This window comes from Hydra viridissima, unplaced genomic scaffold (genome assembly GCF_058129835.1).
Source record: "Hydra viridissima isolate aposymbiotic clone 2 unplaced genomic scaffold, HvirCarnegie_v1 scaffold_3, whole genome shotgun sequence".
In the NCBI taxonomy this organism is placed as follows: Eukaryota; Metazoa; Cnidaria; class Hydrozoa; order Anthoathecata; family Hydridae; genus Hydra; species Hydra viridissima.
The window spans coordinates 215,162-240,718 of NW_028324302.1; the positions used below are offsets into that span (position 1 = coordinate 215,162).

General features: G+C 31.7%; 2 pseudogenes; both read left to right on the plus strand.

Moving 5' to 3' along the window:
* The first annotated feature begins 9,085 nt into the window (after window positions 1-9,085).
* Window positions 9,086-10,257, plus strand: LOC149890482 (uncharacterized; annotated as a pseudogene).
* Window positions 10,258-12,952: 2,695 nt separating this feature from the next.
* Window positions 12,953-14,450, plus strand: LOC149890483 (uncharacterized; annotated as a pseudogene).
* The last annotated feature ends 11,107 nt before the right edge of the window (window positions 14,451-25,557 follow it).

The window sequence follows — 25,557 nt, forward strand, 5'->3', positions numbered from 1 at the left end:
GAAATTTAGCTGATGCTCTATTTTCATTGATAATTTTCTTGAAAAATTACTATTCAGACAAAAACTATTCAATTTCTGGTTGTTTTTGCTCCAGTAGATATTATCAAATACCTTTTTTTTAACTCCAAGATATGACATTAAAAAGACCTTTCTTATCATTCTCTTTAAAGAATTTTTGGTATCTGTAAAAAATGTATTTTACAATTATCAGTTACTGACATATTGAAAAATGGATATTCTTTTACAACTTTTTTAGTTATTAAAAGCTGCCAGTTTTGATCTGGTAATTATTCTAGTTAATCACAATGGGCGGAAAAAACTTACATACTGTATAAAAGTTGATACAAAAAGAATAGCAGTTTAATAACACATTCAGAGGAAATTTGATTTCTGAAAAACTCCAAACATAAAAGGTGAGAAATGATTAAATGAAGTCATCAAACAATTAAAACCCAATTAATAACATTTTGATATATAAAGATTTGATCCTTTTCTTTTTCAGAAAAGAGTTTACCATATTTAAATTATTAGGGAAGAAGATTTCTCAACCGGCATAAGGTGTCTAAAAGAGGTCTAAAAGAGGTTTTCTTTTGGTATTTTAAACGTCGATGTACTTTTATATTTCTAGTTAACAATTTTACTTATTTACTTAAATTAAGTTGCTAACAAGTACATTGACGTCCTAAATCGTGAGACGGCAAGACTCATTTTTATTGATATTTGAAAGAGGTCATTTTATTGCGTTTTTAAGTGCATATTTTCCATGCTTCACTTAAACGCTTTCGTTTGTTATCTTTCTTTTATAACTATTATAAACTCAATATTATTGAAAGAAAACCAATAAAAAAATATTATCACTTTCTTTCAAGAATATCAAGTTAGTAAAAAAGCTAGTATATAAGGTTATTACAAGAACTGTACTTTAAGATTATTATAAGCTTAGAGTTATTAGCTACACAATCATATCGCTTTTGATATTAGTAAAACAAATCCTTTTTCATATTATACATATATTTGTAAAATAGAAACATACTCACACTATACATATCATTATGTATCGTGTTAGTAAGCTGTTTCTATTTTATTTAATTATTTATTATTTTTAGAAGACTAACTCAGAACACTAACACATAACAAAGTTTATTCAAGTATCAGTTAGATTATTGAATTACTTAAATAAAACTTTTAATATAATTATATCAGTATCAAACATTTATATTTAAAAGATTGAAAAGGAATACTTAATTTGCTTTATCCTATAAACTGACTAGCTGAAAAAGACATGCAAATGGGTAAAATTATGAGCATCCAAAAATTCAAACCACATTCATGCATCCAAATTAGATGGATGCATGCATCTAATATATTTGAACAGAGCCTAAACTTGAAAAAAAAAATTTGGTGACCATTTAATCGCGGCGCTACTACACTTTTTCCCCCCTTCCTCGTTTCCTAATTTTACGATTGATAATAAGGGAACTTTTAGCTGATTATTACAATAAAGAGACTATTAATAAGTTTTAGGTCTCAAAATTAATCTAAAGTTCTCTAATCTGAAGTTGAAAGAACAAAAGTGTTCAACAAATTGCTACTATTCGCCATCATGGTTTATTTTTGTATAAAAGTTTTCTTTTAGTAAGTAATAATAATCTATGTTTTTATATGATTCTTAATCAGCATAAAGTTCTCCTTCATTATCAATCATAAAAATTTAGGGGTAAATAATTAAGATGAAGCAATCGTTCTGAAAGATAAAAAAAGTTATCAAACCAACTGCAAAGAGATCTTTTATTTTAAAGCAGTTCAACATTTCAAAACATACTCGCAAACTAGCAAAGTCGGTTCCTCGAATGAAAAAGGATGGAGTCTCGAAAAAAGTCAGAGTTCAAAAAAATTGACTTTATACAGGTCCTACAACGTTGTAGATATTTTGGAAGAATATATAGACGCAATTGTAAACATCTGAATAAAACCAATGAGCAGCTGTTTAGGGTTAGGGTTAGGATTAGGGTTAGAGTTATTTTAAGACATCTGCTATGTACTTTTATTATTACAGCAATATTCAGCATTTGGTTTCCATCAACATTTTTTTTTAACTTCAAAAGGCGCTTTAAATCTATTTGATAGGATTACTTCTCATTTGATTTCTTTTTAAATATTCAAAGAAAAGACAGACTTGCAAGAAAAGAATGCACAAAAAAAACTCTTAACAAGAAAACGAAAATGAAGCACATAAATAACTTCCGAAAAGAAAACGAAATTTTCTCAAAATATTACGATTGTTAGATGTCTGGCTTGCTTTTGAATGGAGCAAGTTCTCTGAGCGCTGTTTTCTGTTTTAAGATCAAAGAGAAAGTGTGTTGATGTTATGCAAGACCAAATTTAACCAAGATTTTATCAATTATTCATTCAGTTTGCTTGTAATTCACGACAGAGTTGTTTACTAGAAAAATAGTTAATATAACAGTGTATGGCAAAAAAAAACAAACACACTAAAGGGCATGACGATATTCTACCGAATGAATAAATAGTAATAAAATAATATAATGACACTTAAACATTTGTGGCTAAATATAACTTATGAAAACTTTAATGGAGTCCAGATCACCAATAAAAATGCTTCAAGGATTTTAATCAAGTACATTTAAAAAAAAACATCAAATAGTCCCGTAGAAATATAGTGTTATTCCGTTCTCGATCCAGCTATCACCATTTAACATAGAAAATGATGTAATGATCTTTTGCAAAGCAAAAGTATTCACAAAGAAATGGACTAAATGAGATTAGTAGTCTTCAAAGAATCCTAACTCAAGAAGACTCAGACAAAATTACATTTAAGTATTTACTTATAGATATCATAATAACTTAACCATACAAAGTTATAGTCTGAGAAATGTAATGCTGATAACCTATATGAATTATGTCATTAAGTTTAGTGGTTCCTTCTGTAATGCTAATTAAATATAAAAGCCAGAGAGTATTAACTGACGCTTGATAATTATGACAAATTGTAATGACGTAAGTTCTAATCTACTCGTGAGTAGAGTGATTCCAAACTTTGTTTAATGTTTGTTTTAACAAAAAACCAATCTTTTGCATAACTCTATGACCTGTAAAAGTGACAATTGAAACAAATTTGTGCATTTAAACAACGGTTTTAAATACGGTTGAGCAAATAATGCATATGGTTAAGACTAATTTATCATAAGAAAATTAAAAAATTACATGTCTTAAATAAAAGTTTCGCTTATCACCATTTTCTCAAAAAAGTATAAAATTTTTGGCAATATAGTCAAAAAGTTATAGCTTCAGCAAAACATAAAATTAATTGACGCTGTGACGTCACTTATGTCCAAACGAAAAAGTACAGCAAAGTACTACATGGCGTTCTCAATAACTCAAATGCCAAACGTTATTGCAAAAACAGTTCAAATAGAATAGAATTATGAAGATGGTAACTCACTTCGAAAAAGACATGAGTAAATACTTATTGTATTTTTCTCCTTAAATTGTAGTATCACTAAGTTCATTTAAAAGCAGATGATAAATTATCATCTAGAAAATGATTAAAAATGTTGTTCTCACATCCCACAAGGAGGTTTATTTTTTGACCTTGTTAGTGTTAATCTAATGCTCGGTATTCATTTTAGAGATTCATATAAAGAGAAGAACTATCATTCTGAGCGGAGACTGCTTTATCGTTTATTTGAAAAGAGCTCAAAGGAAAAGTTAATCTCTTCAAAACTATTTAACAAACTAAAAGTTATTTTTATTGTTATGGAAATGGAAAGCATTGGTTCATCAAATATTTGTCTCAAGACACTAGGTATGGTATCATCGGTTTGGAGTTAAAAGTCATGGAGTACAGTTTTAATAAAATTTGAGTTAAAAGTGATTATTTTTTGAAGTTTGATGATATATAAAAACTCGTGCTTATATAGTGTTTAAACAAAAAGTAAAATATTTTGGGTTCTTTTTTTTTTCAGATTTACTGACATAAAATACCTTGTTTTCTTCAAAATGAAAAATTGGTACTGAGTTTTTGCCTTTAAACCGGCGATTCTTGAGGTCGGAAGAAAATAGACTGCTATAATTTAAAAATTCGCTAGAATTTAAAATGAATATCGAATTTAAAAGACTTTTTTCAATTTTCACTAACCAAATTTTTTTCTTTCTTTTTTTTTTTTTTTTTTGTAGTTTCACCAACATCAAAAAAAAATTAAAAGTAAAGAATTTATTTATAACTGTGGCCATTGACATCGAGAACATAAATCTTTCATATTTTCATTATAATTTGGATTTAGTAACAGTGTTTTTTTAACGTTATTTAAAAAATTTTCAAAGTATTTTTAAGCAAATTTTTGCTCCGATAAAAAAAAAACAACTCGAAAATAAAAATTAAAAACACTTCAAATAATTTTCAAAAAGAAAACTTTTCAAAAATCTTTTCTTCCTATAATCTCTCAATAACTCATTTCATAAACATTTTTTGTATTATTTCTACATTTTGCATATTTATTTTTACTCATTCAATTTTTGTATTTCAACTAAAAAAACATATTTTTGTATTTCAACTTTTTAAACTCTTCGATATTTTAAAATCCGTGGTTCGAACTTCAAGAAGTTGTGATAATCCACATCCTCTTGTAATTCGAACCACGAAGCCACTTACAACTGTCGATAAAGTCCGTGTCGTCATTGCGATAAAGACGTAATTGTTCAGCAAGTCAAATTATAGAGAAGACAAAACCTTCGAATTTGTTCTTTAATACAATGATGAGTAATTAATTTATCCAACTTGAATCCTGCGTCCAAAAATTTCTCCGTGAAAAATTTCTCATGAGAAACTTTATGAGAATAAAGATAATTAAAAAAATAGTTATGAAAATTTGATAAAAATATTTTTTTTTGAAAAGTATATCCTGCTAATATATCAAAAACTATATTAGTTAGAACAGTATTAAATAAAAAAAAGTAAACAAAGTCATACTGTGGACACCTATGGCATTAAAAGTAATGTTTTGTATTTTGATGCAGTTTAATGCCTGTGTTTTCAATTCTTTGACGCACCATTCCTCCCAACTAGAGTATAAGTTTATGAGTTGAAAATTAAAACCGTTAGTTTTAACGCTAAAATGTAAGGTGATAAGTCTTTATTTTTAAGTTTATAAGACCTTTTCCAAAGTTATGCTGTTTTTGGTGAAACCTTATCTTTCAGTCAAAAGGTTGAGGATAAACAGGAATATTTATTTCCCCAACTCTTTTAGATTATTTGTGTTTCAAAAAACTATTACATTATGAAAGTCGTTCCTTCAATTAGTTCCCACTGACAACTGACAATAGTAAAAAAGCTATTAAAAATTATTAACTATAGTAACTAAGGTATTAAAGAATCTAACCAATTTAACGCGAATATTCTAAAAGTTTTTAACAAACTATTATAAAATAAGTATAAATCGTAATATTTAATGATACAAAGTCTGGGTATCGCAAGCAGGCATATTATAATAATTTTTTTCATTGGTTAAAAATCTATTATTATGCTAACCAACATGACGTAGTGCGGAGATTTTCACTTTTGTTTTTCTTTAAATCAATCCATTTCGATATCGTATTTTATTGTACAATTGAAAATAAAATACTTTGTACAATTTTATGCTAAATAAAAATTATTTTATTGATACACAAAATTATTGTTGTTTTTATATATTTTTTCATTACGCTTTATTTTGTTCGATCTTTCAGGGAATCTCGGGATTGATGTTAGACAATCCCGGGATTTCGGGATCATAAAAAAGGCCGGGATCCCGGGATTGCAATCGCTAATCTCAATATTTCAAGTATTAACTTGATTAATTTTCAAAGATTAAGCGTGCATTTTTCTTTATCTTTTATCATTTTGGTGAATAAAGTAAAGTATTAGTACAAGACTGATTGTCTCTGTTATATTTTATACTTTGAACTTATCTAGCATTTTAGTGCCTGTGTTATTTTCAATTTGTGAAGAGCATGCAAATCGTTGCTGTGACTGTACCGCCATGCTTGCAGATTAGACATTATCACTTAATTACAGCTAGTTACAATTAAAACTATAGATGTTTTAATGAAACCCCCTGAAATGGGATAACACTAACATTTGATGAGATTGAATAAATGAAACTTCAAGTAAACTTCCCTCAACATAAATAATACTATATCAAAATTAACTAGATGAAGAGTTTTATGATGAAGACAGACAGGGTTGGCAAAATTCCAAACCACCTGGTTGTTGGGTTTTTGCAAAAGGGCTTCTTTTTGAGGTTTTCATTTCCAAATTTCAATTACCTGAAGAAAGAACAATAAAAACTTCTAGAAACTAACCAAAATATAGGGTTAATTATAAGAATGACTGATGTAATACAAGTTAAATCTTTTAGTACAACACTCTTCTCATAACTTTTAGAGAAGTCTGAATGCAACTTCTGAAATTATTTGGACATTTTTGATAAAAATTCTTTAAGAAAATTTTGAATTTAGACCTATCTCTTGTGATTAAGATGTGGATGTTGCAGTTGATCAGAATGGTCATGATCTTTTGGATCAAAAGCAACATCCACATCATTATCTATTTGATTAGCAACACCATCCAAATCAATAAAATTAATGTCAAAAAAATTTCCATTTTGATGCCACTTTGACTTTTAAAATATTACTATTTTTGTAATATTTTTGTAATATTTTTGTATAATCGTACATAAAAAATATATCTGGAATACTCTGCTATACAAAATTCAATCAACTTTATTACCTATTTTTTAAATTTATCAAATAATGTATATACTCCAATGTTTATTATCAATTTTAGAATGGAGTAAAACAAGAAATTACTGAGTCATAACTCTCATAAATATGAACTACTTAAAAATGAAATATGTGTCACACAGTTTAAGTTGCTTTAATATTATTCATGTTTGCATTGAGCAAAATACCTGCATCCATAATGCACTTTATAAATATATCGAAATTAAAAAAGTCAAATATATTATTGGCTTACTAAATGTACTTTGTTAAAGATAAACCTTGGTTAACGATAGGCATTCTTAACTTAATAACAACCAAAACTTCATAAAAAAACAATAAAAACCAAAAAACTGTAAAAAGAAAAATTCATTTTTTTTCAAGTTTAAACAATATTGTAATAGTGAAAACAATCTTATGAAGTTTAGCAAAAAGGAAAAATGACTTAAACTTTTTTAACCACAATATAAATAATATAAAAAACACTTGGAAAAGTATAAAAGAGGTGATAAATGTAAATGTAAAGTCAAATAAAAGTTACTCCCCGACAAGCATACTGATCAACAACAAATGCGAAACTAATCCTAAAGCAATCCATAATCATTTTAACAATTTCTTTACTACGATTGCTTCAAAATTATCTAATTGAATTCCAAATTCTAGATTCAGCTTTCAAAAGTATTTTATGAATCCTAATAGCAAGTCCTTTTATGTGCGCGCATTAAGGAAAGAGAAAACCCTCGACTATATAAATTTCACTTGTCACTGTCATTGAAGGTAAGAGCGTTGGACCGAACAGCCTTTCAACAAAACTTTTTAAACTGGTAGCAAAAATTCCATGCAAACCACTAAGTACCATTTTAAATAAGTCATTTTGCAAAGGAATATTTCCTGATGTCTTCAAGCTGGCCCAAGATATTCCAGTCCACAAAAACAGGATCTACGGTTTTTGCACTATACTAACTTTTCTAAAAAAATCTAACAAGAATCTTCCAAAATACTTGAACTTTAGAATAAGTAGCCTAATGCTGCCTTTGTCTTGTAACAAAACTTATCTTGGTGTTGTTATCAATAAGAAACTTTCATTTAAAACACACATAAATGGACTAACTCTCAAATTAAACCGTTCCAACGGCATGTTAGCAAATATTCGACATTACGTTAATTTTGAAACATTGCCATCTATATACCACTCAATTTTTGGTTCACATTTACAATATGCATGGCAGGTTTGGGGACAATAGGCCAACGTGTGGGCATAACCTAAGATCAGTCACTTATAATAACATAACCATACCACTAAAACGGACAACTGAGCATGGAACAAACTACATTGCATACCAGTGTCTCCTTTCTTGGAATACCCTTCCATACACCTTAAAAATAAATTTTATCCTTAGGTCCAAGAATCTGTTCTTAAAGTCACTCCATCATCTCTACATAAAAAGTTACGCTTAACTTTATTCTTTACCTCAATGACTGTTATCTTTGTGTTTATGTACATTTTATTATTTCTTCTTTGTGCATATGTGTATATGCTATGTATATGTGAATACACTATAATAACTATTTGACCTATATTATAACTCTTTTAAAAGTTTGTTTTATAAGTGAATCTTTTGATTTTTGTAAAGGCCTACTTTTATTGTGACTAGTTTACTTTTTATGTTTTTCTCTTATTGCTTTTTTTATCTCATTTAGGTCATTACGTTTTATTAGTGAATTACTATTTGCAATGATCTGTGTTTTTTGCAACATCTTTAGCTCAAAATATATTGATATTGATTGGTATTGATATATGGTCATGGCACCCCCTACCGTGAAGAAGTACCTAACGTGGTTTTTGAAAAAACCGGTAAATTCCATTTTTTTTTTTAAATTTATTTTTTTAGTACTGTTTATACAAAACTAACTTATTTCACCAACAATATATTTTTAAAAAGAATTATTTTTAAAGCTTTGAGATGTTTTTTCACCCTCAAATGATTTTTTATTGCTTTCTTAAGAAAATCTTTAACAGTAAAAAAAAGTTTTTCTTGTTTTTTTTGTAGCTTAAAATTTATATAATTTTTTCGATAAAAGTTTAAAATAGTTGTAAAAACATTGAATATTTTAACTCTTATCAAAAAGTATAAGTCTTTTTTGCATAACATTATTTAATCATTTACACGGTAGGTGATTACGAAAATGATAATTGTTATCAGAAACCGTTTATAAAAATATTTTTTCGGACGTGTTTTATTTTGTGAAGTTTTCTCTCTAAAAAAAACCATTTAAGTTAAACTAAATTACCAATTAAAGGTAATTCAACCCAAGGGAGCATTTATTTGACATGTTTTTTATACTTTATTTATTATGTGAAACGAATTCGATTAGAAAGATGCAAGGTTCAAAAAAGAATAAAAATATTCAAAAAAAGCTATTGTATTCAGAAGAACAACTGTATGCAGCAGTTAGAACTTTAAATAAAGGTGAAAAAATTTTATGTGTCAGCAAAAAGTTTAATGTTCTTGAAAGTACCTTACGCAACAAATTATCTGGTGAAAGCCAACCCAAACGGCAAAACTCTGGTATTAAATCATATCTTGGAGAAGAAATAGAGAATGAATTGGTTGGTTGGTTAATAGCATGGGATTTGCGACAACAAAAAAGTTATTAATTAGGGCAGTACAAAAAATAGTTAAAGGGCAAGGTGTAAAAACACCATGTAAAGATGATATCCCAAACTATCATTTAAAGATGATTTCCCAAACTATCCGAAACTAGTTTTTAGTAAGCTCCAAAAACTGGAAAAGTAATTGGCTTTAGAGGAAGAAATGTTTATGAAGAATGCAACAACAGCAATAAGGAAAATCTTACAACTCTAATTTGCGTAAATGCAAAAGGTAAGTTTGCACCATCATTAACATTGTACAAGTATGCTCGAATGGCAAAAACTATTGTTGGTGCTGCACCACCAGGTAAGGGTCTCGGTAAAAGTGACAGCGGCTGGATGACTGCCGAATGCTTTTATGAGTGCTACACAAATGTGTTAGTACCATATTTGAAATCTATTAATCACAGTTACGAATATATATGTTCACGGATGGACATTGCTCGCATCTGTCTAAAGAGCTCAGCATTTATTGCTCTTCGGAAAGAATTCATTTGATTTCGTTGTTTCGTAATGCTACACTCATCTTACAACCAATAGATGTGTCAGTTTTCGTACCAATGGAAAAGAAAAGGCAAAACATTTGTCGTCAATTTAAATTGGATAACGATTTTAATGAAATTCTCAGAAAAAATGTACAAATGTTGTTGAATAGTTTTGTTATGAATCCAAATATGGAAAAAAATATTATTAACGGATTTCGGTCGACCGGAATATTCCCATTTAATGCGAACAATATTGATTATAAAAAATTAATTCAACGTGTTAAATTGAATTCTAAAACTGATAACAATAAAACGAACCTTTCTAGCCATAATAATGTGTGAAACATATTTGAAAACAACGTTGCACCTTATTGTTTTACTCAAGAATGGACTTGTAAAACGAGTTCAATTTATTTTAAATTTTAATATACAATATTGTTAAACACAAAGAAGAGATTGTAGATCACAGCTTGTACATGAAGTGCTCGAGTCTCTTGTTTTTCATAAAAAAAAGTTAAGGGACGATTATTTGTAACGACTTCAATTTCTTCAAGAATTCTGAGAACTTCTTCGTAAGATAATCTTGCAGCTTTCAATACTTTTCTGAGAAATCTCTTGATTGAACATACCATTTATTCAAAGAATCCTCCCCACCACGGAGCGGCTGCAACATTGAAGTGCCATAAAATACCTTTTGAGGATGCAAATTGTTGTGTTTCATCGGCTGTAAAACAAGATCCATTACGCTAATAATTTCGTAAGGTGCGCCAAGTTTGCTAATGAGTCTTCGCAACCCTCAAATACATGCCAAAGCTGAAAAATCAAGGAACTAAGTTTAAATGCATAAAACGTGTACTAGCACAAGAAGCTAACAAAATCCAACACTTAAATATTTCTCCTTCAGAATATATATTTTTCACATTTAATTTTTGAATCAAATTTCTAACTTTTGGAATCCAAAATTCCATTCTTAATTGGTTGAGCGTTTCTTTTACGCCGTTGTGCATAACAATTTCATGACAATGTAAAATAATTAATTCAGTAAAGAGACTTTCCTTTGGAAGAAATATCGGAAATTTAATATTGTAACTAATTTGAACATTCCCCAATTGCCCCCTACATCTTATCATTCCTTCGCTATCAAAGAAAAATCCTAAATAATTTTTGAGCTGTTTATAATTCTTAGAACTATATATGTTTTGTTGGATAAATTTAATCCAAATTATTTTGGCGTTTTTTTATTCAAAAGAAGAAAGTAAAAGATTGTCTTTTCGTACTTGCGTATTTTTTAAGCAAGATACGAATTTTATAATATAAGCTGTTACTCGTATTAAACGGGAATATGAATTAAATTTAGTTATATCAATAAATTTTAAATCTATGAGCAATTCATTAGTTATAAGTAATACTTTTGTTTCCTCTGGAGGGTTTATTAATTTATTTTGATCAAAGGAAGGCTAAATCTCTGGAGTATAAAGAAATTTGGGTCCATTAAACCATAACTGATTATTAGTTAAATTTTCAATACTAGCACCTCGTGATATAATATCCGCAGGATTACGATCTGTTTCGACGTAATCCCAAAAGGAAAAGTCAAATAAATCTCTAATTTTTTCAAGACGGCTTTGAATAAATGTTTCATATATTTTATTAGAATTTTTTAGCAATTATAAGAATCTGAATTTAATTTAATTTTAGAAATAAGAATGATCGATGAAAGTTGCTTAACTACTTTTGACATAAGTGTTGCAGGCAGTAAGCAACCTTTTAATTCTAATCGAGGTATTGTACATTTACTAAGGGAGGCTATTCAAGATTTTGAAGTGACTAGAGGGGAACACTGTTCGTTCTCATTAAAAATACATCTCAAATATATGCAACATAGGGTGTCCCAGAAAAAAAAATTTTTGATTTTAATATTGTGCACTATGTCAATCCTCCTTATTTGGTCCCAGTAGACCACTATAAAAATATCTGGGCTAAAAATGATTGTTAAGCTGAAGAAGGTAATTTAAAAAAATGTTTCATATAAATTTTAATAAGTTTACAGAATTTTTTTTGCATTTTATGATTAAAACTCTGCAAATATATTAAGTAATAAAATATCAGTTATTAGGATGTTGAAAAACATTAGCAGTATATATTGCATACTGCTACTTAATTATAATTTGAGTAATATAAATTTAATTGTAACAATTTTTACATATATGTAAAATATATATATAAACATTGTGATCATTTCTGTAATATGACATTTAATTGTGATCAATTCTCTTGTATTTTATAATATAGAAAATAGTATTAAATATGGCAAGTGCAGGGCATGTTGGAAAAGCTAGTAGAAGAAGAATTCTTTATCTGTTGGGGTACCCTCTCCAGATATTTTCTCCAAATAGACTTCCAACTGGTGGGGAAGTTTGTCGCAGAATTTACTGGATTAACCAGAGTCATGCAACTGCAATCAAAACATTGTCATCTAAAATTGGATGTCCTCTGGAGAGTACAGGCAAACTTAGATGCAGTGGTGGTATGTGTTATGCTGATTGCAGAAACGAAATAACAAATGTGTGCATCATAAGGGAACTGATTAACATTTGGAACAAGGCAGGCTTTGATGAAAATTTTATCATCAGTGAACGATCGATTAAGTAAGTTACTAAATATCCTAGAGTAATTTTCTCTAATAAAAATCTCTGATAAAAATTAAGTATTCTGTGAAACATTTATCTGTGAAATATAATTACATAAGCTTTATACTATATTTTAAAACGTTGACATTTTTTAAATGTTGTAACTTTTAATTAAGGAATAGAATCATTGCTCTGTATACCCAGTATATTAAAATTTTAAAGATGAGAACCTTAGAGATGAGCAAGAAACCATGAGCTAACATACTCAAGAGTTCTTAGACAAAGCCAATGTTTTGTTTCCTATACATAAGGAAAACATTTTCAAGTTAATTAGCCAGGATCCTAGAAGGAGTAAAGAGGCTGTAAAGGAGGATTCAATTTTTTTGAAAAGATGTTTGAGAGGAGACATGGTGAAAGTGTCCTACAAAAATGACAAAATATTTGCTGAAATAGTTGCTGAAGGTGAGGAAATAATGAAAAATCTGCTGAGGAAGATGGAAGCAGAAGAGCAACAGCAGGAGAGACTGAAAGCAATTGTTGAACAAAAAAAAAAAAGTCAATTACTGGAAAAAGCAGCAGAAGAAGAAGCTTTGAGAAATTTTGAGCAGGAATTCTCCAGTGGGTGTAGTGGAACAGATTATGGTTCAGACTTTGAAACTCCTACTGTAAAAAAAAAAAGTTGTGTGATTCAACCAAGATTTGTCTTCAACTCAGTCTGAATGATGTTTTGGATAAGTGAATTCCATTTATGACAAGGTAAATAAGTTTATATATAAAAAAGTTAAGTATATTTAAAGTATATATAAAACTTCAAGTTTAAACAACTTAAATGTTACATAATTTAAAAAATGACAATGCTCTGTATTTTTTTTTAGGTATTTATTATTTTATATCTGAAACAGCAATGTTGTCTTCCCTGTTCCAAGCTGGGGGAGTAGATACTGACATTTTGAACATTTCTAAGTCACAGATGGCAAGAAAAAACCATTAAATTATAGAGAATGAAGCACTTATATTGAGAGAGCAGAACCTGGATAAGGTAAAGGGCTTAAAACTTGTTCTTCACTTTGACACAAAGTTGGTCAAGCAGTACAGGACAGAGGTAAAGATTTCGGAAACAGTAGAAAGGTTGGCAATTAGTGTTTCCTCTCCAGAGACCCGCTCACTTGACTTTCTTCTGGAAATACTTGAAGTACCCTCCTCCATAGGGAAGTATCAAGCACTGGCTATCCAAAGCCTTGTGGAATATTATGACTTAAAAGACCAGATCATAGCTTGTTGTGCTGACATAACTCGCTCAAACACTGGAAAACATAATGGTGCAATTAGAAATATTGCAGTTTATTCTCTACCTTGTCCAATTCTTTGGCTAATGTGCAGGTATGATGCTTTACTATATAAATTACGGGCTTTTTTTTTCTTTTTTTTTTTTCTGAGAGTAATGACAAAAAATGATAATAATAATAAATTTAGGCACCATATAATGGAAAGGCATGTTCATCATGTTATGATGGAATTACAGGGAGAAAAAAAGGGACCCAGTCGATCTTTATACAAAAAATATCAAGATCTTTGGTCTAAGATTGAAAAAGACGTGAATACATTGGCCAACATTGAGAAATTTGGTTGGAACAGACCTGATTTGCTTCTGGAACCCTCTTTTACAATCTTGCAAATGAAACAATGGAGTTCTGCACGACTGCTCTTAAAGCAAATAATTTTGACAGAAAAACAAAGGCTGTATTTTTCAGACTCGTCAACTCATTCAAGCAACCCTCGTACAAACCCCTAACCATAAGATTGTTAGCTTGGTCGAAAATCCGCCTGACCGAATTAACGGCCAACGTTCGTGCTCTACGTTTATTGGCAAGATTAGACATAATGAGATTAAGAAAAGAAAGTTAACAATTATATATATATATATATATATATATATATATATATATATATATATATATATATATATATATATATATATATATATATATATATATATATATATATATATATCTATATATATATATATGCATATATATATATATATGCATATATATATATATATATATATATATATATATATATATATATATATATATATATATATATATATATATATATATAGTATGAATGACTTTAATTACAACTTTATGGCCTTTTCAGATTGAGACCTCGGTGAATGAATCAATAAAAACCGTTTATCAACAATTGTTGTTAACAATCAAAAAACGATCAAGAAAACTGAAAATCAGTTTTAATTAAATCTAAACGTATATCTTAAAAAAAGTTACCATTAACAAATAACTAATTCGCTTAGCTGATTAATTAATCACAACTCTTTCTTCATATTTTTACCGGTAGGGTTAGGGTTAGGGTTAGGGTTAGGGTTACGGTTAGGGTTAGGGTTAGAGTTAGGGTTAGGGTTAAGGTTAGGGTTTAGCGTCCTTTAATTGTAACGTGCCGCTAGGTGCACGGGTTTAGTAGTCTTGTTGCATCGACCTAAGAAGAGTTTTCCGAAAGATCTTGCGCTTTGGGCTCAGTTAAACGGCCTGCATCCATTGTAAACACGGTCTCTGCCGTTAGAAAATCGTCAACCAGGCGTTTGTGAGCTTCAACAACCTTCCCTTTGAGTTTAAAGCGAACGTTTCCCCAAAAGCCATTCGAGATGGAGGTACCCACGGATGTTTGTTACGGTAACAACCCTGTCGTTTGCCGTCTTCTTTCTCTCTGCAGCGTCGCAAACGGATCGGTCGGTCTCTTAGGTTACGAAAAAACGTCTGATCTCTCGACTCGAACGCTTAACCGGCTAAGATTTGGAGACTTAGTACAAAGAGTCGCATCTGGCCGCTGTAATTTTCTTCGATGATGTCTTGCAAATTTCGTGACGTCGTTTTCAAAGCTCTAGGGTCGATTTTCACCTTCGACCTTAAAGTCGATTTTAGCTTTCAGTGTGGCTCTGTACAACTTACGCGGTGAAAAAGCTTCATGTAGTTATTTCTCGAAACAACAAAAGCTTATAAACGCTTAGAGTGCACATACGAAACAAGAAAATCCGTTTAAAAATGATTTCTTTTAATTTGATGAGACTAGGCAGTTAAAATATAAACCTTGAAAACACACCAGCTAAATAAAACCTAAAACAAACAGCTTCGCTGTACTGCTGCCTAATATGTTAACGGATGGCCTGGAACAACCTTGGTCTGTAATGAATGAGTTCGTTTTTCCATTCGAGGCACTAATTACTGCAGTTTTAAAAGTCACCTAAAGTATAAGCTCATCTTTCCATTCAAGAAAAACAAGCATCAGAGTTTCGGAAAGTTTGCATGCACGACACCACCATCGATGATACTTAAACAGAAAATGAATATGCAAAACAGAACCAGTGAATTGCAAAACATAATGACGGACAGCTAGGAAAAAGCATGGTGATGAGTAAGCTTCTTCAATCCAATCAAGGAACCAAGCATCACAGTTTTGGCAATGGTGCACGTGCAAATCAGCAAACTACGATACTTAATCAAACAACTTCACCGTTTTGCTTAGTTTGAGAACGGAAGGCTAGGAACAACCTTAATAGTGGGTCATCAGTTTTCATTCAAGGAATTAAGCATCTAAAATCTGAAAAATAAAAACAAGAGCTCTTTGTTAGAAGTTCTTATTTTCATTTTTCCTCAATATCTATTTCCTTTCTACTTTTTCTTTTTTTTCTAAATGATGGTTTTTCATTTTTTTTATCTATATTGTTCGTTTAACTTAATATAACAGGCGTGTTAGGTCGTTTCTGTAACTAACTCCGAAATATTATTTAACACTTTAAATTGTAATAATTATTTGAATAGAAAAAAATCCTTTTCGAAACGTTAAAATGTAAAAAGAACATTTCATCTTTACAAAATACGCTTGTAAAAATAGTTTCACTTTTAAAGTTTGCTGTTTTTGTCTTTTAATTGAGTGAATCGCAATTTGGATTTTCTTAGGCGCACATCTATTTTAGTTGCTTTTTCTTTAGGAAAGGTCACTAGAGTTTTTTTACACAGCTCCTGCAGCATAATCTCTAACAAAATACTCTTTTGAAAACTTTTACATTGAAATAAACAAAAGTCATTTGCGTAAATAGAGATAAATTAGAGAATAAAAGTGCATAAACGCCTCGCTACTTTGATGAAGAAGAAACGGATGACTAAATGCAACTTTTTAATTCGTGTGCTATCTCTTTCGATTAAGGTACTATTTGAATATTTTTTCAAAGAAAAGTTAGCGTTGTTTTCCTCTTTTAGATCTAGCTTATGTTTAAGGTAGTCTTTAAATATATTTTCAAAGAAAAATTAGCGCAGTTTTCCTCTTTTAAATCAAGCCTATAATTCAGGTAGTTTTTGAAAATTTTTTCAAAGAAAAATTAGCAAAGTTTAGCTTATTTAGCATGAGATCACAAAACACTAAACTCATAAAGGCAAGATAAAGTATAGGATAAACGTAAAATAAGATATATATGAAACAAATGTTAAGCTGCATAAAATCAAAATCTGCATTGCCTATCATAAACACAAATGTATAGAAAGAGCTTTTAAAGTTCGTTCTTTTCGTCTTTTTATTTAGTAAATCGCGATTTGGATTTTTTAAGGCGCACATGCCTCTCAGTTGCTTTTTTCTTAGGGAAAGGTCACCAGAGTTTTTTTACGCAGCTCCTGCAGCATAATCTTTAACAAAATACTCTTTTGTATATCATTACATTGAAATAAACAAAAACCATTTGCGTAAACAGAGATAAATTAGAACGCAAAAGTGCATAAAAAGCCTCGCTACTTTGCTGTAGAAGAAGTGGATGACTAGATACAACTTTTTAAAATCGTGTGCCATCTCTATCGATTAAGTTAGTTTTCGAAAGTTTTTTCAAAGTAAAAATAGCGCAGTTTTTCTCTTTTAAATCTAGCTTTTGTCTAAGGTAGTTTTTGAATAGTTTTTCAAAGAAAGGTTAGCGTAGTTTTGCTCTTTAAAGTTTAGCTTATGTAGCTTGACATCCAAAACACAAAACTCAAAAAGACAAGATAAAACATAAGGTAAACGTTAAATAAACTATAGATGAAACTAAATTTAGGCTGCATATAAAACTAGCAACATAATAATCTACTGGGTATGTTTAAATTCGATTAAATAAAGTCCTTTGCGCCAAAATATGTATGTTAGAGAGTAAAAGTGCAGAAAAAGCCTCGCTACTTTGTCAAAGCTAGTTTTTGAATAATTTTTCAAAGAAAGGTTAGCGTAGTTTTCCTCTTTCACGTTTAGATTATGTAAATTGACATCACTAAACACAAAGCTCAAAAAGGCAACATAAAATGTAAGATAATCGTAAAATATAGATGAAAAAAAGTTTAGACTGCATAAAAAACCAACAATATAATAATCTACAAACCATGTTTGAACTGAATTAATTAAAATCATTTGCGCAAATATTGATAAGTTAGAAAGTAAAAGTGCATAAAAAAAATTCGTGAGCTATCTCTATCGGTTTAAGGTACTTTTTGGACAATTTTTCAAAGAAAAGTTAGCATAGTTTTCCTCTTTTAAGTTTAGATTATGCAGCTTGACATCACAAAACACAAAAAGGCAAGGCAAAATACAAGATAAACGTAAAATAAAATAGAAGTGAAACAAAAGTTAGGTTGCTTAAATACAAAATCTGCATAGCCAAAAATAGAATTTGTTGTCTAGAAAGAGCTTTTAAAGTTCGTTTCTTTCGTCTTTTGACTTAGTGAATCGTGATCTGGTTTTTCTTAGGCGCGCTTGTTTCTTAGTTGTATTTTTTTGTAAAGAAAGTTCATTCAGACATATTTTTTACTCAACTCCTTTAACATTATTTTTAAAAAACTATTCTTTTATACGTGTTTACATTGAAAAAAAAACCCTTTGCGTAAATAGGAATAAATTAGAGAGCAAAAGTATTAAAAAGCCTCGCTACTTTGAAGAAGAATAATTGGATGGCAAGATACAACTTTTTAAATTAGTGTGCTTTTTAACAAACTCTTAAAATATCAGAAGTAATTCTAAATGCAACTCTATTAAAAGTTTTAACAGAATAACAAAATGACTTCTTTTTTTTTTTTTTAAGATAAAAAAAGTTTGAACTATCTTTAAGTAAGAAATGTGAGAACAGTTTAACAGAACTTCTTGTTTATTGTGTATTTAGCGAAACAGATAAAAATATTTGCAAAACATAGATAAAACAAACTACACAAAAGGCCCATCTTTATTGCCAAACTGAACAAACTTCTCTTAACTATATAAAAGGTCTCACTGTATTGCCATATTGAACAAACTTTTCTAAACAACCGTCTTTTTGATTTTTTAGCTTCATGTTTTTAATTTTGTCTTTAATATGGCTTCGGTAGTAGTACTTTTGCAAGACATGAATGAGCTTGTCACTGCTATGATTTGCCAAGATGCCAAAGTAATCTTTTTACGAGCAACTTGAGCTTACATCTGTAAACACGTCTTGCAAGATGTAAGCCAACACCAAAGCTGCACATCGAGGAAAACATCTGGTGTTGAACCATTCGTTGTGGCCTGGGCAAGCATTCAGCTTTTCAACTATTTCATCTAAAATTTAACAAGTTCAAGTCATAACACAAAGAGATTGAATCGAATATTCAATTGGTTCTGAAGCATGACAAGATTTATTTTGATTACTTATTTATTTATAATTTTTTTTTGTTGACCTTATTGTTTGCACTGATAGCAATAACTAACTAACTTCTGCTTTGTTTTCCTTTGTTCTTGGCTGAGTTGATCCTGAAATAAAATACAACCATGTTCATTTTTCTAATTCATAATAACCATCAACAGTTTCTAAGTGTTAGAGATGATAACAAGCTGTGCATGATTTCTAATGGTGATGTTTCTAACTTCATCATTAGAAATCGGGTAGACACATCATTCTAAAAGTCCACTTAGCAATGATGGCTAGTTTTTATTAACAGTTAACCAAGTGAAATTGTGCAAGAAGAGGTTTGTGTTTATATATCTTTGTATAAATTAGGTTTTACATTACCGATGTGTTCTTGAGTGAAAGATGGCATTTCCAACTTGATATTTTTTGTTCTTGGAACTTTTACTTCTAAAACATAATAAGTTTAAGTATCATTTACTTGTATAAACATTTAAGCTATCACAGAATTAGTCCTGCAACAAATACATACACACTTCTGTGTTAATTTTTTTTTTTTTTTTTATTTTACAGTTTTAACAATAACAATAGGGCAAGGAGTAGCTTTGGGCATTTTCATTTTTTGAAAGAGGGTTGAGATTTGCATAAAAATCAAAAATCAAAAAGAATTCACCTCTGGATTTACAAGCAAGACGTTGGCTAAATAGACTACCAACAGATTGAACAGCACCAGGTGAAGGCTGTTTTTCAAGAACAGTACCAGCCTGTTAAAATGGAACAGCTAAAAGAAACAAACTGGGTTTGGCTATCGTGTGCTGACGAGCAACAAGATTAGGAGCCAGAGGAACAGAAAAGACATCTTTTGAAGGATTGCAAAACCACTTGCAGAGAAGGAGCAACAGGAACAGGTTTGGCAACCACTTGCTGATGAGAAGGTTCAAGAAGAGCAGGTTCAGGAGGAGCATGGAAAACACGTGTGACAGCCATAAGATTATCTTGCTGTGAAGCAACATTATACACTGTTTCCAGAGGAACAGAAATGATCTCTTTTGAAGGACTGAAAGCAACTTGTTGAGCAGGAGCCGCAGAAACAGGTTTGGCAACCAATTGGTCACTAAAGTAAACTGGAGAAAGTTGTGCATGGTGTTCAATAAAATCTGGTTCATCAGGAAATAATGTTAATGCAAGAGGAGAACAACCTGTGTCAACAGGAACAGCTAAAGTCTGATCTACACCCATACAAAGAGCTTGTTCATTAGGAACTAGTTGTGCTAGAGCAGGGGATAGTTCAAGAACTGGACCAGCGATTGTTTGTTCAGATGGAACAGACGAAACAGCAGTTGAGCTAGGTTCACACGAGAAATCTAAAACATGTTGATTGCTGTCCTCTAAAGGAAAACTGTTTTCTACAGCTGGAGAAAATGGAACCGCTGTGGTACAGCTGAAAGTAGCAGCACATTGTTCAGAGTCAGAACCGGAGTCAGAATCTTCCTCAAAGATGCCCTCAACATCATGAAAACCGTACTCCTCTGCATTAGTTCGGAGCCAGTCCATCACATCCTCCTCCTTCTTTGGTGGTCTCTCAGACTTTTCAACAGTCAAAGACTCTATGACTCCGAAAGACTGTCCGATGCCCAAGGCAAAGCGCAACTCCTCTGCAGCGTTCCACTGGGACACATAAAAGCTGTCCATTGTGTTCCTGCTGTGCTTCATGTAGAGTGTAGCAAACCGCTCGCGGTCTTCTTCGCTGTTGTTGATAAAGTAAGTGGCAATCGAACCACGAATGCAAGTGGGAGTAAGACGCTTCATGGGAATGTTTACTTGGCTTTTTCTGAAGCAGGACGTCAGGCAAGAGGCGATAGCAGAGGAACCCATCTGGTAAATAGGCACCCTAGTTGCACCGAGTGTTACACATTCGTCTTTGTTGGCACTCACCAAAGGAAAAAGGGGCCTGTAGCAGTCGCTCAACTCCAAAACAGTCTTGGTGTCTGCAGCCATGTAGTGAGAGTCACTGACAAGATGGTCTCTGTATCTCAGCAAATAAATATCGATCAACACTTTCATGTCGTTCGGCACTAGAATGTTTTTGGCTCCGTACTTGTATGCCGTTTTGTAGCGCTCTTGCACAATTCAATATCCACACTCACTCTTCTCAGCAGCCATATAGTCTCTAATGTTTAAAAGAGCAATGTTAGATTTTCTTAAACTGTTAATTACAGTGACAGAGAGAAGAAGATGGTTTCGTAAAGACACAGCATTGTCTCTATTCGCTGCAAGAGACGCCTTTCTAATGGATTCCACTAACTCTCTTACTTATGCAGACTTGCCATATTCGGTCAGCAAACTGACACTGATGATGTTGGTGCCTTTTTTTCTTTTCACAAGGCTTCTCCTCAAAGAACAATAGGGCCTCAGCACTTTTTGCAACTCCTCCACCTTGCAGCGCAAACGCCGGATGGCCTCATGAGAAAGTCCGAAATAGAAGTATCTGGCTTCACTGAAACGAAACAGAAGACAAAGGCAGACGAGGCGGTTGTACAACGTGTGACAAGGCATGGCTTTTGTTTGGTCAAGCTCACTCAGCTTGGAATTGTGCTGAATTTTCTTAAACTGCAAGGAAAAGTATCTATCCTCAAAAACGTTGGAATTGGTGTGGACGTTTGGGTGCAGCGTCAGCGTGCTGTCACAGCAAGTCAATATTTCCACAACTGCTTTTTTGTAGATCTTTGCTTGTGACAAAGTGTTGTTGTTGGCTACCACAAGCCACTTTTCAAAATCTCTGAAGAGCTCATCTGCTGAATGGTAATAAAAATGAAAAGCATCTTTGTCCAGCCGAAACAAGGGTCACTTATCTTCAGTCAAGACAGAGGAGTTGGAAACCAAGTCCTTTAAGGAATTAAAATCAGACTCTAGGACGGATTCGGTGTTCAGCTCTTTGCTTTCAACAGAGGTGCATTCGTTTTGCAGAAGGAGCCACAGACGAACCAGCAACTTGTAAGGGCAAGCTTAAAAGAGGATCAGAGGAAAGAACCGGAGAAGAAAAAGAGGAGGAAGGCCCAGGAGCAGAGGATGCAAAACCTGATGCAGACGCTTGTTCAGCTACTGGCTTAATACCAAAAAAGGCAGGTCGAATAAATTGAGTGACATAGAGCTTCTCGTTGTCGTATCGCTTTGCCTCTGCAATCTTTTGTTTGATCATCTTGGAATCGTAGAAATGAGTCTCTTTCAAGTGTATGTCCAGTCGGTCGTAATATTTCCAACATAGCAAACAGGGGTAAGGTCTTGGACAGCTGGACTTGCGTTCCAGACGAGCATGCTGAAACTTCCTGACCATTGCAGAGTAAAAGATGGAAGCTTCATTCAAAGTCCAAGAATGAACTTTTTTAGTCAAGTATCTTTTAATGCTTGTGGAGGAATGTTTGCACAAAGGCATCGGACAACTAACACTGTACCTCTTCTTGGTACCATAGAAAGGTACAACCCTGTTTACGGACCCACACGCTGCAACTAATGCGGCCCTAACTCTGTTTTTGAGCTTTGAGTCTCTCTGTTTTTGTGACTGCTTTCTTTTTTTTTTTTTGCTTTAGAGTTCAGAGAAGGGGCAACAACAGTGTTGTTTTCTTGTAAAGAAGACATGTTCAGGTGTTTGTATGCAACGGTTTAAGCTAAAAAAGAAACAAAACAGTTAGTGAGAGTTTTTTTCTTCTGGCTGCATGCAATCCTGGAATGTTGCATGCATTGATGAGAAACACAATTACAGTGAAGAGCTGTGTTTTTTTTTTCGAATCCTCTGCAAAAGAGCAAGAAGAAAGTATCGAGAGCAACAAGAACAAACAAAGCTTGCACTAGCAAAAGAAGAAGAACGAGAACAACTAGCGTTGCATGCATGGTGGCAACAGTTTTAGAGCAACCATATGACTCAAAGGAAGAAACTGTGTTGAAAAAAGGCAAGAGAGAGCGATTAGAACCTGCTAACAAGGACAAATTACAAGCATTAACTGCAACAGTAACAACTCTCATTGCAAGCAAAATAACAACAACAGCATCAGCATCATGTTGACAAAGTAAAATAGATTAAAAAACATCATGTTGACATGTTGATTAAAAGACATCATGTTGACAAAATAAAATAGATTAAAAAACAAGCAAAGTGGCTGAACAGTAACAACCATCATTGCATGTATAACAACAACAACAGCAACAACATCACTGACTTAGAGAGTGTTGATAAAACAAAAACAAAAAACCACAAACAAAACAGGCAAAGTGGGTGAGCATTATCAACACTGATTGCAACTATAATAACAACAACAGCAGCAGCACCACTGACTCACAGGGTGTTGATAAAAAAATACAAAAACGAAAAACAAAACAAGCAAAGTAGGTGAACAATATCAAAACTCATTGCAACTATAACAACAACATCAGCAACAGCATGACTGACTCAGAGGGTGTTGATAAAAAAATTAAAATAAAAAAACAAAACATTCAAAACAAGCAAAATGGGTGAACATTAACAACACTCATTGCAACTATAATAACAACAACAGCAGCAGCACCACTGACTCACAGGGTGTTGTTAAACAAAAACAAAAAAACAAAACACAAACAAAACAAGCAAAGGTGGTGAACATTAACAACTCTCATCATTGCAAGCATAATAATAACAACAGCAACAGCATCACTAACTCAGAGGGTGTTGGTAAAATAGAAGAAATTAAAAAGCAAGCAAAATGGCTGAACAGTAACAACTACCTTTGCAAGTAAAATTACAAAAACAGCAACAGCATCACTGACTCACAGGGTGTGTTGATAATAAAACAAAAAAGAAGCTAAGTGGGTGAACATTAACAACACTCATTGCAACTTAAAAACAACAACAGCAACAGCACCTCTGAACCAGAAGGGTGTTGATAAAAAAACAAAACATAACAGAAACAAAAAACAAAACAAGCAAAGAAGGTGAACAATATCAAAACTCATTGCAACTACAATAACAACAACAGAAACAGCATCACTGACTCACAGGCTGTTGATAAAAAAATAAAAATAAAAAAAAAAAACATACAAAACAAGCAAAGTGGGTGAACATTAACAACTCCCATCATTTCAAGCATAACAACAATAACAACAACAGCAACAACAACAACAACAAGAGCATCACTGACTCAGAGTTTTGATAAAACAAAATAGATTAAAAAACAAGCAAATTGGCTGAACAGTAACAACTACCATTGCATGTTTAACAACACCAACAGCAACAGCATCACTGACTCAGAGGGTGTATTGATAAAAAGAACAAAACAAAAAACAAAACAAGCAAAGTGGGTGAACATTAAAAACTCTCATTGCAACTTAAAAATTAACAACAGCAACAGCAGCACTGAATCAGAGAGTGTTGATAAAAAAACAAAACAAAACAGAAACAAAAAACAAAACAAGCAAAGCAGGTGAACATTATCAACACTCATTGCAACTATAATAAAAACAACAGCAACGGCATCACTGACTCACAGGGTGTGTTGATAATAAAACAAAAAAGAAGCTAAGTGGGTGAACATTAACAACACTCATTGCAACTTAAAAACAACAACAGCAACAGCACCACTGAACCAGAGGGTGTTGATAAAAAAACAAAACATAACAGAAACAAAAAACAAAACAAGCAAAGCAGGTGAACATTATCAACACTCATTGCAACTATAATAAAAACAACAGCAACGGCTTCACTGACTCACAGGGTGTTGATAAAATAGAAGAAATTAAAAAGCAAGCAAAACGGCTGAACTGTAATGACAGAATAGCATAACAATTATTTTATTACGTTTTTGTAGGCTTATTTATAAATGTATGTTGTTTTTTTTTTTTTTTTTTTTTTGTATGCTTCTATTATAAATAAACAGAAAATTAAACTTTTATAAATTTTTAAAATTATTGGGAGCTGTTCTTCTGTTTTGACAACAACAACAACAATATTACTGACACAAGTGTCAATGGCACTAACAACAGCAAAAGGGATAGCAAGGGTAGGAATAAAAACCTATAGGCAAAATGAGTCGTTTTGAGAGCTGCATTCAGACAAGATCGATTACAAAGAGGGCCTTCTTTTGGACAGAGGAGCAACTACTTTTGAGGGACAGAGGGACTTTTGTCAATGTTGTTGTTGTTGTGCAGAAACCGAATATAACCGAATATGACCGAAAGTTTTGTTTGCTTCTGTTTTGTGCCATCAAGATGGGAAAACAAAACAAAACAAACGAAACAAACAAACAAAAACAAACGAAAAAACAAACAAACGAAAAAAAATATGCAAAACAAAAAAACCAAAAGAAATAAGCAAAACAAACAAACAAA